General features: G+C 40.5%; 1 pseudogene; it reads left to right on the forward strand.

The window, feature by feature from the left end:
* Window positions 1–899: 899 nt before the first annotated feature.
* LOC126419964 (5S ribosomal RNA) lies at window positions 900–1,017 on the forward strand (annotated as a pseudogene).
* Window positions 1,018–15,408: the final 14,391 nt, after the last annotated feature.

Below are 15,408 nucleotides of genomic sequence, written 5' to 3' on the forward strand. Positions count from 1 at the left end.
GTGACTTGCTTTGAGGTTAATTTATCAGGGGTATTCACATGCAACGAGCTACAAGAAGAATGCTCGAGTTGTGCCTTGCATTTTGCAGTTTGGCATAATATTTATCTGCTGTACGAAAAGATGGCTCTGGGCACTATGGGACTCAACTTCTGAGGTCATTAGTCCCCTAGAACTTAGAACTAATTAAACCTAACTAACCTAAAGACATCACACACATCCATGCCCGAGGCAGGATTCGAACCTGCGACCCTAGCGGTCTCGCGGTTTCAGACTGCAGCGCCTACAACTGCACGGCCTATCTGCAGTACGTCCACAACTTTAAATTCACCTGAGCTTCTGTTGTTCAGTGAGGTACTTAGCTACCCATGCACGTAGTACAGTTATCAGTCTTTCATTAGTGAACCCATACCCGTAGGCATACTTGCTACATCACACTCTCGCTTCTTTAAGCTTTTTCAGAATTTTGTGATGTATCTAGAATTTTTCTTTGTTCAGATCTTTTCTATGTGGTGGCTTTGTGTGCCATGTGGTCCACGTCCAGACAGTTTTTATGTTTCGTGTATTAATCGTTATGGATTGAGTCTTACTAATCACAAATTTTACTAAAGCTTCTATGATTTATTTTCATTCGCGTGTCCTTATGAAATCCGTGTCTAAAAGCGTGACTGCCTACGTGTTTTTGTATTCATTTTCCAATTTTCACTTAATTTCAGGCATGAAGTGTAATCACAGTTGTGCCTTCTGCAGGAACGTTGGTCTGTGTGAAGGAAAAAAGCATAAGTATTTTATAGACGGTGATCAACACAAACCATTTCCTATTTTTTTTTGTGTTTTATAACCTGGAAGGTAAGTAGTGGTGCAAAAACTGCGAGAATAATTGCTCATCGGATTATGCTTCAGGCAACGGCCTTGCCGCAGGGGATACACCGGTTCCCGTCAGATCACCGAAGTTAAGCGCTGTCGGGCGTGGCCGGTACTTGAATGGGTGACCATCCGGGCCGCCACGCGCTGTTGTAATTTTTCGGGGTGCACTCAGCCTCGTGATGCCAATTGAGGAGCTACTCGACCGAATAGTAGCGGCTCCGGTCACAGAAAACCATCATAACGACCGGGAGAGCGGTGCGCTGACCACACGCCCCTCCTATTCGCATCCTCAACTGAGAATGACCCGGCGGTCGGATGGTCCCGATGGGCCACTTTTGGCCTGCAGACGGAGTGGATTATGCTTCGCCGTGATTGTGGCACGTACGTTAGATTTCAGGTTTTTTGCAGATAGTCTAGGGCTATCAGACTGAGCCATTAATGCTCATCGTACTGTTTTTACTTATGCCCATTTATTTTCGTGATGTAAAGTAAGCACTCCATACTCTCGCATATGTTTACAAAATGTACTCAGATTCCGTAACATATTTTTAAGTCAAAATTTTGTGCACTTTTCATATACTGACATACTTAAAACGAAAAATAGTTTACAACGTATGCCGAAGGGTTTGAGAGGAATCATGATAGCCGCGCGGTTGAGACACCATGTCACGAACTGTGCGACCCCTCCCTCGGACATCTATGTGTGTGTGTGTGTTGTTCTTAGGATAAGTTGGTTTAAGTAGTGTGTAAGTCTAGGGACTGATGACCTCACAAGTTTGGTCCCTTAGAAAGTCACACACATTTGCACATTTAGTATCATGATAAGTTAGCGGCATAATTAGTTTCGTTCTTCCTTGAATGTTTTGAACGGCTGAGAGCCCACATTTAGAAGAAATTAGTTCGGCCTATAACAGACATTCCAGTTTACAGAAAAGATGTTCTATGGCGTTCAGGTTCGGGGCTTTGAGTGGCACACTCCAGAAAATCTATCTGCTATCATTCAGAAGAAGCAAAAAATGTTAGGGCTTATCGTACTGCAGACGGCGGAGTACAAAGTCGTTATTCTGGCCTTAAGTGATTAGGGGAACAATGAAAAACGTATAACTGGATGGTCGAACGGACATTCGAACCCTGGTCCTCCACAATGTGATCCCAGTATCTCAACTCTGCTCCAGCTCACTCAGTGATATCCTTCGATCCACAGTTCAGTGGTAGGCGCTTCTTGAAAAACAGCACTATGAAGTTGACGCTGAAAATGTGTAACTTGAAGCTATTGCAACACTGTAGAGGAGTACTTACTAATGTTCAAAATATTTTGTGGACATATACATTCATTTCACACACACTATCTCCTGAAGTCTGGAGTGTAAAAACCCACACACAAACACAAACAAATACCGTATCAGCACCAGCCATTTCATTTTAGCTTGGCGGAATGAAGATGGAACTGTTGAAGTGGCCAGCTCAAAGACTCAACATGAAGCCATCAACTGGACAATCAGTTAAGTGACAAGTGGGGCCGCCAAAAAACATCTGTGCAACAAATAATTACCACGCTTCAGAAAATTCCTCCTCCACTATATTAGAACTTTGAATTGAAGCTCGTCGGAAGAGTGAACTGTGGTGTTGTCCAAAGATCATGGTGTCAGCAATGTTTCATTGGAATCCGCACCAAAGAATCAGAGGCGCTGGCGGAGCCACACCCTCATTCCCAGAGCCACAGCGCCACCGCTAAAGGCAGATCTATAGCCGAACATGGAATCGCTCAGCCCCAGTTCAAAATCTCTGATCAAGAAGACAACATCGACTAGAGTGACCGTCACGAAATTACCCATCTAAAGTTCACACCTGCTGTCTGCAGCGCGCAGGCGCTAAGTCCTGTCATTCACCCACGTCAGAACTTTGTTGCCACACTCTTAGAACAGTGCAGCAGGCCAGCTCAAGCTGAATACTAAGTCTTTCCGGCCGATATCGTGTGTTCACGTGTGATTTCAGTCATCCATGGAAAGGCACATTGGCGAGTGTCGGGTAGTGTGTAGAGGGCATCAAATAGTCGAAAACAATCTGGAATGGTCGTGTCGAGTGTACTGAAGATTTTTACTGATCTAGCTAGTAGTGAAGACACTAGGACTAATATCATTTTTGCAAACGTTCATAAAATGACAACAAAACCTTGTAGTATTTCACAATCTACCGTATTCCGTATTCAAAGTGCATTAGTGTCGGCAAAATCTCTAAATTAAGCATGTGTTTTGATTCTCCCAGAAAGGGATAAAAATGAACACGGATTCTTTTGGAATTTTACGATTTTGATAAAAAGATTAGTGAGGAAAACTGCGCTTAGATACGATGACCGATGGTAACATCCGACGGCTAGAGAAATACAGGGCGATCACGGTGAAAAAAAATATTTTGGCAAAGAGACCTCCGTTCTTTGCCTTCTCCGCTCACTTGGTTTTTGGTTCAGAAAAAGTAATGCTGGACAAAAATTTTTAATGGAATGCAGAGGCATGGCAGCCACAAGAACGATGTTTTGTGTACAAAGCACTTATTGCTTTGCAGTATGTTTTGTGTACAAAGCACTTATTGCTTGCTGAGGACAATAGTTTTGCAGTATACTTCGATAAAACATGGCTTTCACAAAACCACACGGACAATCGTATTTTGTTCGACTTCAGCAGAAGTAGTTACCTTAAACTATCTAGAGGTACTTTTTTATTGCGTGTATCGGCAATGTGAATGATGTGTGCAGTGACGAAGGGTCAGGAAGAGCTGCAAATAACAAATTTTCGGGAGGCAGGGAATACTGTCGCGAGCCGTCGGAACAAAAATTCTGGCGACGGCACGCAAATACTAGTGCACTGCCGCGCACGGAGGTTCTCATAAATGAAATGCGTTGGTAGGTGACAGCATACAATAATGATGTCTCAGATGTTACTAAAATTAATTTTATAATTTGCTTAACGAATTTGTCCGTAAAAAAGTTTATATAAGGTCCAACAGGATGCAAATTCATCAGCGACGACATTACTCGTTACTCAGGCGGAACACTTCCAGTATTTTATTTTTTATCTCTTGATTCTTTTATCTTTCCACGATAAAATATGTATCACAGGTATCAACAAATTTTCGGAATGTTCTTTTTTTTTCAGGTCAAATATATCAGTGGTTCTGTTTTATCAACGGGTTGAAGGAAAAAGTTATTTTTTCAAAATTTCTTGTAACACTAGTTTTTATTTCTTTTCGTACCATCTGTCAATAATTTCCATTTATAACATATTTATAATATCCTAGATTAATAATAGATATGTGTAACAATTCTTTCAGAATTTTTACTAACATTTGGAATTATCACTAACTGGCAACGCTGGCTGCTACAGTTGAAGTTCATGTCTTACATGGAACTGTGCTATTAACATTGAGAACTTTGCACTTCGACAATAGTGTTTAATCAAGTGATGTTTTAATATTCAGTGATAATTGTAAATATTAACCATATTTCTGTGGCTATGGATCATATAAAGTTAAGTAAATATTTTTATCATTCTTGTAATAAAGTGGACTATTATTTATTATGTTGTAGTTACGATCAACCATCTCTGAAGGCAAGCAAAGAATCCACAGTATGATTGAACGATTGCAGTTTCGTCAGTTCATAACAATAATCACTTTTCGTTAGCTAACGGGTGTCATAAGACACAGCACAACATGCCCACAGAGGTTTTTCTCACGCAGGGAGCAACGTTCCTTTCATCTGTCCTCAGAGCTTCCGTGGTGCTGCCCGAAATCACACTCTTGGCGATTTGTGGTATGTGACACTAATTACACGACATACTTACTCGAAAACGTTTATTAACAAACCCTAATTAATTCTCTGCATACTATATCTGTAATATCTGTTTCTGTAGAGGGCGCCAGCCTCACTTTCACTCAAAAGCCAGTAAATAAGGCCCTGTGGCTCCCTACCAATTCTCAGAAAGGTTCTGTAATTACACCACAGGAATGATTGCATACGCCGCTAATAGTTCGTACAATGCCTCCAGTTGGCCCCTAGCAACTTCCACCGATAACCCACACAGTAAGAAAATAGGGTAAAACTAAAGTCACAGAGAAAAAATTCACATAAAAACTCCATACAATAATATCCTCAGTAACAAATATTAAATATTAAAACTTCGAGAAACCCACTTCGACCATTGAATTTACAAAGGCAAATATGTACCAAAGACTGTGTCTGTCAAAGAAGTTACAACATGTGCATAGACTTTATGACAGAAAATCCACAGGGCAGGGCAGAGCAGTAAATTTAATAGACTAATGTAAACAAATTAAGAAAGCCAGTTCATCATAACAATATTATGGAAAGAGATATTCTGTAAAATTTTGTAAAAAACAAAAAATTAAAAAAAAGGTTCAAATGGTTCTGAGCGCTATGGGACTTAACAGCTATGGTCATCAGTCCCCTAGAACCTAGAACTACTTAAACCTAACTAACCTAAGGACAGCTCACAACACCCAGTCATCACGAGGCAGAGAAAATCCCTGACCCCGCCGGGAATCGAACCCGGGAACCCGGGCGTGGGAAGCGAGAACACTACCGCACGACCACGAGCTGCGGACAACAATAAATAATAATAAAAAAAAATATGACTAGCCTGTATGCACAGATATTATGGAGGTGGATTTACGACAGGCTGCTAGCAAACTGCATTATGATCAGATGTTCTGACAGTTTGCTAGCAAATTGTGTTATAATAATTACTATTGAAAGGTGGTTACACTGAGCCACAGCGCCAGAGATTGCGCCAAAGAGTATTATTCAGCCGCCTCCACTGGCAGTGCTTATTGAGAAGTAGCAGTAGGCAGTGCTTATTGAGATGTGGCAGTGGTGAGTCGTTGTTGAGAAGTTCCCATGGAGAGTGCTTGTTCAGATGTTGTCATATTGTTTTGATGGGCTAGACACCAGATATTGTAGGATTGGGGATGCTGTAACGATCAGAGTGTGCTTTTCGTCAATATATATAAAGGTAAAAAAATTCCTTTTTTTATTATTTCAGTGTCTTAAACAATAATGCCTCTTGGTCACAGGTTCAGTCAACAAAGCATCTGGCTCGTGTTCTTGTATTAAAATGGTTCAAATAGCTCTGAGCACTATGGGACTCAACTGCTGAGGTCATTAGCCCCCTAGAACTTAGAACTAGTTAAACCTAACTAACCTAAGGACATCACAAACATCCATGCCCGAGGCAGGATTCGAACCTGCGACCGTAGCGGTCTTGTGGTTCCAGACTGCAGCGCCTTTAACCGCACGGCCACTTCGGCCGGCGTTCTTGTATTAGACTGTATTTCTGGTTTCTATGTGCAATTATAGTATTTCTGTTTATTTTTTTAATTACTTCAGTATAAATGGTATTTAAAATATCTTGTCGTATTGAGGAAGAACCGTGCCAGATGTGTACGTTGAATCACACTTCCACACACAGAACAGCGACACTTGTGCCTTGTTGTTTCGTAGCTTTCATAGTTGCTGGGGACTACATTAATTAATTGTGTTAACGGAAATTTCGTTTCATTCTTTGTTGTTATTCTATGCAGTCAGATTGCGTACTAATACTAGTCAGGGCCAACCGTTTACGAGACCTCGTAACCGGACAGTCAGCTACTAAAATTAAAATTATTTGCATTCTATATAATTGAGCCCCCATGCACGTGGCGACCACTGCTTCGGATCGTCTCTTTGAATTCTTTTGATAGTAAAAATAGCAGACAGTAGTATTGTTGTAATAGTTTTTAGTTTAGTAATTGTAGTCTATATTGCATGTGTAGATTTGGTAATGGTATTTTTTTGCAGAATTTAATTTTTGTTGTCTTGTATACGGGTTTGACAATTTTGTGCGAGTATGAAGATTTCAATTGTTCGTTAATCGTGTTTGAGGGAAGCATTTCGTGTGAATGGTATTGTTGGTGATAAAGTGTCATTGTGTGTAATTTTCGTATAGTGACGAGTTTTGTATATTTTGTAAATGATTACGCGATCGATGAAAAAGGCAAAAATGATGGATAGTCAGAATGACGAAATTGTTGACATGGCGAACTCGCCAACACAGGAGAACAGTATGATGAATAATGAAGTTGAAAACAATTTAATAAGTCGGGAAAATAGTCCGGAACCAGTTCAAAATTTGTCACAATCAAAATATTTTCAGAATACGAGATTAACGACAGAAGATTCTGGAATAGTGTCGAACACAGATAGCTTTACAGCTTTGACAGAAGAAGTTGATTTTGCGGGAAATGTTAGGGGCGAAAAGAATTTCGAACAAGTTAATATGGAGCAGTTGATGAGTGCAATATTAAATTTGGGATCACGGTTAGACTCACAAATAGGAACAATTAAAACAGAGATAGGAACAATTAAAACTGATATGGGAACAATGGAAACACAGTTAAGATCTGAATTAAGAACACAGATGGGAACAATGGAAATACGGTTAGACTCATTGGGATCACAGTTAGGATCTGAATTGAAAACAGTGGCAACACGGCTAGAAACTGATATGGGAACAATGGAAACACGGTTGGACTCACGAATAGGGACATGTTTCAAAAACATGAAAGATGAATGAAAGAAAGAAATTAGAGAAGAAATACAACCGATTTTGAATGCTCACAATAATAGATTAATTTAAATAGAAATCAGACAAAAGGAACAGGATAGAGAACAGGAAGAAAGAGATCGCGTGATAGTACAAAAATTTTCAGAGTTAAATTTACAATGTGCACACGATAAGGAAGAAATATTTGAAAGAATCGAGGAATCCGTACCAAATGACAGAATAAATAACCTAACACAACAGTATGAACAATTAACTACTAAATGTGTCAATACTGAATCCCGAGTCGCGACACTTACGGAAGACGGAAATAAACAGAAAGAAAAAATAGGTGACTTATCGGAAAGAGTTGAGGAGATTTCAGATAAATTGACAAGTCTTAGTTTAAATGGGGGCAGAGATTCAGATGATACAGCTCCATTGCCATTTGCAGAAACCGAAGAGTACCAGAACATAAACAAGCATGTTGAAAATCAGGGAAAATTTAATGAACGCGTCAAAAGGGAATTTGAGGCATTACGAAAGTAAGTCAAACAAATTGAAGGCGAAATCGTAGGAAAATACAGCAGAAGAAATTTAGAATCACAGATTGCAGAGGGGTTTGAAGAAAATAATTTGTTTCATTTGCGAGATGCAACAAGAGAGTGCCAGGCGCGCGAACTTGACAATAATCGACATTCGGACTGGGACAGACGCGGTAGGTCTTTGTCGCCACGAGGCGAAAACTTTGACTATAAACGCTTTTTAACTGTTCGGAAATTTAAGATCTTTCGCAATTCTAAGAACGACATACATCCATGTTCATGGTTAGATCAATTTATGTACGCACTTCCACCAAATTGGCCACTAAGTCACAAACTGGAATTTATGTGTGGATATTTAGAAAACGAACGGGCGACGCGAATGCGCGCACTTATTAGAGATTGTAATAATTTAAATGATTTTTATCATGCATTTCTATCGACATATTGGTCCGAAAACACGCAAGACAGAGTCAAACATAGTCTTATTATGCAGCGTAATTTTAAACAGTCTGAGTTCCGCACGCCAGCAGAATACTTTGAAGACATGATTCGAAAGAATCACATCCTTTCCAGCCCTTATAGCCCGACTGAATTAATTCGCATTTGTTTAACTAAGCTGCCACAATCCATAAGACAAATTGCTTTAGCTGGAAGATGTAAAGATGACATTGAGACTTTTAAGACTTTGCTACAAGAACTTGAGTATGACAACGACGACGGGACTTCTTGTAATTTTTTCAGTAACAGTAATTACAATAGATTTTCAGAGAAAAGGGATAGTGATCGGAACGGGCGTTATATGGGTAATTTTGAGAATGACAGACGAAACAGACAGGACAATAGATACCAACCTTATGACAATAACAGACGTTCTAACAGAAATTACACAGACAATTATAATAACGGTAATTCCTACCGAAATGATCAATCATACGGAAACAGTAATCGGTATTATCAAGACAGAAATTATTCATACAATAATAGAAATTCTCACTAGAGAAATAACCAGGGTAGTAGATCTAACAGTAATTTCAGAAGTGACAGTCGAAATTACACAAGAAGTAGTTATGCAGACAGACAGGAAAATAGAAATTTTAATAACAGACACAACCAAGAATTTGCATCTAACAGACAGGAAGGACCTGATTGGCATCCTCCACGTGACAGAACTTCAGAGAGACAAGTGCAAATCGTAGAAATTGATCCGCAAAATGACGCAAATAATCAGTGTCCTCAGGGGATTCACTACACTAAGTGAATATGTGCCGTAGCGTGCACAGGGCCCCGAGCTGTAGTAGTGCTATTTCCCTTTTAGTTTTCTGCACTGCTGCCTACTCTTCTACTATTCTTTGTATCTATAAAAACAACTCTTCAACTATCAATCTATCTAGAGAGTAAAGAATAACCGGATATGACTATTTTACCCAGAAGTGATTTCGGAAATTACCGTTTGGACTTACTATATCTTCTGCAGCATTCATTCGTAGTTTAAACGAAATTTTACCTGTTTATCTTCATGACAATATTAATTCATATGTTGACGATATTCTTATTGCTAAACGTTCTTGGAGTGAGCACAACAAAATTTTGGATTCATTATTACGTATTTTTGCAAGAGTTCGCATTACAGTGAACTTGGAAAAATCTAAATTTGGTCGTTCTCAGGCGAAATTTCTTGGTCATATTATTTCTACAGAAGGTATTCTTCCTGATCCAGAGAAGCTAGACGCTATTCGTAATTATGCTGTTCCTACTACAAAACGTGATGTTCGTAGTTTCCTTGGTGTCTGTAATTTTCTTAGACGCTTTGTTAGATTGGATAATTTGGCCACACCTCGTTTATGTGAACTATCTGGAAAGAATTCTAACTGGTGTTGGGATTAGGAAGCTCAATCAGAATTTGAACAACTTCGTGATGCTTTAGTTGCTGCTCCACTTCTTTCACATCCGGATTTATCTAAAGATTTTTGTTTGTCGACGGACTCATCATACAAATACCTACGTGCACACTTATTTCAAGAGATAGAAGATAACGGCGTTGTAGTGCAGAAAACTATTGCCGATCTGTTCTTGCCAAATGCAAATTATGTCAAAAGGCTAAGCCGCCAACTATTTTTCACAGAGCACCGTTGTTTCCTATCATTCCAGCGAAATTAAAGGAGATGGCTGCAGTCGATTTGTTCGGTCCAGTGGTTCGTTCTACTAATGGTTTTGCGTACATTTTGGTAGCAGTGGAATTGACATCAAAATATGTGTGTTTTACACCTTTACGCAAAGCAACAGCTCGTTCAGTATCTAATGCTTTCATAAAACATTTCTTAAAGAAGTGGGTCATGTTGATAAGATTATATCAGATAATGGATCACAGTTTCGTTCTAAAATTTGGCTTCGTACTCTACGACGTCATAAGATTAAACCAATTTTCATTTCACTTTTTCACCCTCAATCTAACGCTTGAGAGAGATGGATGAAGGAAATCAATAAATTGTGTCGACTTTATTGTCATCAGAATCACAGAACATGGGATCAGTACCTTCATATTTTTCAAAACATTCTGAATGAACTCCCTAATGATTCAACTTCTTTACCGCCTATATTGATATTAAAAAATAAAGCACCGACAAATCGCATTTCTGTAATCGTTCCTCTTCCGCCTACACGGAAACTGCGGCATTCTGAAGTTGTGCACCTGGCTCTGCAAAATATTGCATCTGCGGCTGCTGAAAGAGAGAAATCAGCTAAACGTCCTGGTCGTTTAAAAATCTTGTCAGTTGGTCAAAAGGTGTTAATTAAGTCTCACCGTTTGTCTCACAAAGGAAAGGGCTGGTGTCGCAAATTTTTTCTGCTTTATAACGGTCCATATAGAGTTCGCAAAATTATTCATGATAACACTGTCGAAGTAGAAACTCTTAAATCTCGGCGCTCCAAGGGAATACATCATATATCGAACGTTAAAATTTTTGTGGAATGACATACTTTCGAGAAACTAACAGTTATACGTAAACACACGGAGAATGCAAGGACACCGCGCCGTGTTCCGGTGGCAGCAAATACTCAAAGCAACAGTCAAGTCTGCGCGCCACACAAGCCAGTCGTTGACCGCACACAATTACTTCCTACGTCACGCGTACCTACAGCTGATCGAGCGCTCAATGCGAATGCACTGACAGTCTAATTTCTCTGATTAAATTCAGTATAAAGCTATAGTGACTTGATAAATTATGTTATTAACGTTCAGTATTTTTCAGAATACGGTTGTATAAAATATTTAAGAACTTCAGGTAAATTCTGTGTGTGTCCGACGTTAAGAGGACTTGCTATCGAGAAATTTTCAGGAAGAATGTAATTTCGAAGAAGAAAGTAATGAACTAAAAAGGTAACTATTAATTGAGTTTATTTTTCAGGTAACAAATTTCCACTTAGGTACGTACTTTAGACGTAATTTGCTGTTCGCGATTACGTGATTTATACTTCGTGCTAAATTTCAAGTTCTATGAATTTACTTGTGAAGCGACGTGCTTGCGTACATGAACTGATTTTGACAATGATTGATTAATGAACAGGGTTGTTAATTATGTATATTATGCATCGCTTGGCTGCTATGCTTTTTCACTGATGTCATATTTTTTTTTAGTTATGTGCCTACTGTGCTTATTTATTTAAATTATAATTGTCACCTGATTAGTCGTGCTCATATGGTTATTTATGTAAGTTACACTTTGTGATTTATCTGCTTGCGCCTTCATGTTTACTTATTAAGATTACATATGAACATTTATTTGCTTATGCTGATATGATGCTAATGACCTGTTTATTATGTAAGATACATATTTGCTGCTTTGCGTATGGATTGCATATTTACACATTTCTGTTTGTTGTCATAACTACTCTTTAATTTGGTATATAGAAATGCTGATATGTGGTGTACGAACATGGAGTTTGGGTCACACTATGGTATTAATTATAGATTGTTCGTTTGGCAGAGCCTTGTTGTAGGGATTGTGCTGCATCCACTTGTTGACACTGTTCTCTACTGGTATATTTATCGCTATTGCATGTTTTGCTTACGCTCAGTGCTTTATACACTCCTGGAAATTGAAATAAGAACACCGTGAATTCATTGTCCCAGGAAGGGGAAACTTTATTGACACATTTCTGGGGTCAGATACATCACATGATCACACTGACAGAACCACAGGCACATAGACACAGGCAACAGAGCATGCACAATGTCGGCCCTAGTACAGTGTATATCCACCTTTCGCAGCAATGCAGGCTGCTATTCTCCCATGGAGACGATCGTAGAGATGCTGGATGTAGTCCTGTGGAACGGCTTGCCATGCCATTTCCACCTGGCGCCTCAGTTGGACCAGCGTTCGTGCTGGACGTGCAGACCGCGTGAGACGACGCTTCATCCAGTCCCAAACATGCTCAATGGGGGACAGATCCGGAGATCTTGCTGGCCAGGGTAGTTGACTTACACCTTCTAGAGCACGTTGGATGGCACGGGATACATGCGGACGTGCATTGTCCTGTTGGAACAGCAAGTTCCCTTGCCGGTCTAGGAATGGTAGAACGATGGGTTCGATGACGGTTTGGATGTACCGTGCACTATTCAGTGTCCCCTCGACGATCACCAGTGGTGTACGGCCAGTGTAGGAGATCGCTCCCACACCATGATGCCGGGTGTTGGCCCTGTGTGCCTCGGTCGTATGCAGTCCTGATTGTGGCGCTCACCTGCACGGCGCCAAACACGCATACGACCATCATTGGCACCAAGGCAGAAGCGACTCTCATCGCTGAAGACGACACGTCTCCATTCGTCCCTCCATTCACGCCTGTCGCGACACCACTGGAGGCGGGCTACATGATGTTGGGGCGTGAGCGGAAGATGGCCTAACGGTGTGCGGGACCGTAGCCCAGCTTCATGGAGACGGTTGCGAATGGTCCTCGCCGATACCCCAGGAGCAACAGTGTCCCTAATTTGCTGGGAAGTGGCGGTGCGGTCCCCTACGGCACTGCGTAGGATCCTACGGTCTTGGCATGCATCCGTGCGTCGCTGCGGTCCGGTCCCAGGTCGACGGGCACGTGCATCTTCCGCCGACCACTGGCGACAACATCGGTGTACTGTGGAGACCTCACGCCCCACGTGTTGAGCAATTCGGCGGTACGTCCACCCGGCCTCCCGCATGCCCACTATACGCCCTCGCTCAAAGTCCGTCAACTGCACATACGGTTCACGTCCACACTGTCGCAGCATGCTACCAGTGTTAAAGACTGCGATGGAGCTCCGTATGCCACGGCAAACTGGCTGACACTGACGGCGGCGGTGCACAAATGCTGCGCAGCTAGCGCCATTCGACGGCCAACACCGCGGTTCCTGGTGTGTCCGCTGTGCCGTGCGTGTGATCATTGCTTGTACAGCCCTCTCGCAGTGTCCGGAGCAAGTATGGTGGGTCTGACACACCGGTGTCAATGTGTTCTTTTTTCCATTTCCAGGAGTGTATTTTAAGATAAGAAAATGAACTGCCATGAGGTGGAGGCTTTATGGAAGCTGTATAGATTTGTGCTAATAGAAAGGAAGCTAACGACATGAAATACCAGCATTAGGTTTAGACCATTGACAGTTATTACACTACATTCTTCGTGAGCAATTGAAATAGCAAGTGACACTTGACACAAGAAATACTCCATATGTTTGCTTCTGTTTTGCTATGATTCTTGAAGCGGTGTACACACTGTGAAATATTATGATCATACACACTCCGTCCTCGTACTTACTTACTGAAAGTTACTCGAACTAAAGGCTGTTAGAGGTCATGTATGCATTTCTTTTATTTAATGATGGACAAGGTAACCAAAATGTATTTTATGATTCATAATGAGTAGAAGATTTGGGTCAGATGGATTACACAGAGGTTGTGTGTGGACATTGTGTCTTCGGATTGTATGGGATGATGAATTGAAGTTTGCACTAGGATTTTATCTGTACTTGTTCGAGAAGACTGACTAGAGGAAAGAGTTGTTATGGAGGTGAAATGATATTGGCGATAAGGTTTATATGTGTCGACGTATTGAAGAGGTATTATTGAGGTATTGAGATTGTGTGAAGTTGATGGTTATTGGAGTTTTGTTGGACAAGAGGTAAGGTAAATGATATTGATGATAAGGTTTATATGTATCGACGTAAGAGGTAGTATTGAAGTATTAAGATTATGTGATGCTGATGATTATTGGAGTTTTGGTGGATAAGAGGTAAAGTAAGTGAGGAGCATATTTTTTTTGTTGGTTTATATGGAACAAGGAAAATGAAGTTGGCAGACTAGAACACTCAAGTAGAAGGAAGATAGTCTACACACACACTTTGTTAAATCACTAAGCATTATATACTTTTTTTTTGGAGAGAGGAAGTATTTGCATATCTTGGCACACTGACAGTTGTTCAGAACCGTACATTTTGATGTGGCTTGGCAAACATTAGTCTTGACATTATGACTATGACGTTGACTGACTATTATTGACTGTTGCACACTGCTGCCATTACTACTTGATACACATGTCGAACATCAAATCTTTCACAGATTTGCATTTACACAGTTAACACTATTCAATTACACAGTAGTACTTAAATGTGGGTGAGAGATGAGTGAGTGTGTTTCGTGTGTTTTCCTTTCCTAATCCCAAATAATTGGTACCGACCTATCTCCTAAATGTTATTTTACTTGTTTGTTGTGGCTTGCACTGACACCCATCAATATTATAGGTTTACTGATATTTGTGTATTTGTAATAGTTAATATGACAATTCTCTGATATCATTTGTGTGTTTATTACAATATGTATGTTTAGTGTAAGAGCATTGATAATAATTTTGTAAAAGCAATTGTGTGTGCCTTCAAACTGTTGTTCGTGCTTGCACCTATTCAACATTGCTGGGTGCCACTTGGAAATGTTTAATTTCTGCTGATAAACTCTGATGAACTGTCTGATTAGTGATAGTGAATATTATGGACTGTTTACCTGCACCTGTTCAACATTGCTGGGTGCCACTAATGGAACTGATTATACTGAAATTATGTCACTTGTTGCTGTCTGCACCTGCTCAACATTGCTGGGTGCCACTGATGGAACTGTTTCTACTAAAATGATGTCACTTGTTGCTGTCTGCACCTGTTTAACATTGCTGGGTGCCACTGATGGACTGCTTCTACTGAAATGATGTCACTTGTTGGTGTCTACACCTGTTCAACATTGCTGGGTGCCACTGATGGAATTGCTTCTACTGAAATAATGTCACTTGTTGGTGTCTGCACCTGTTCAACATTGCTGGGTGCCACTGATGGAACTGCTTCTACTGAAATGATGTCACTTGTTGGTGTCTGCACCTGTTCAACATTGCTGGGTGCC

The sequence above is a fragment of the Schistocerca serialis genome, chromosome 9 (genome assembly GCF_023864345.2).
Source record: "Schistocerca serialis cubense isolate TAMUIC-IGC-003099 chromosome 9, iqSchSeri2.2, whole genome shotgun sequence".
Lineage (NCBI taxonomy): Eukaryota > Metazoa > Arthropoda > Insecta > Orthoptera > Acrididae > Schistocerca > Schistocerca serialis.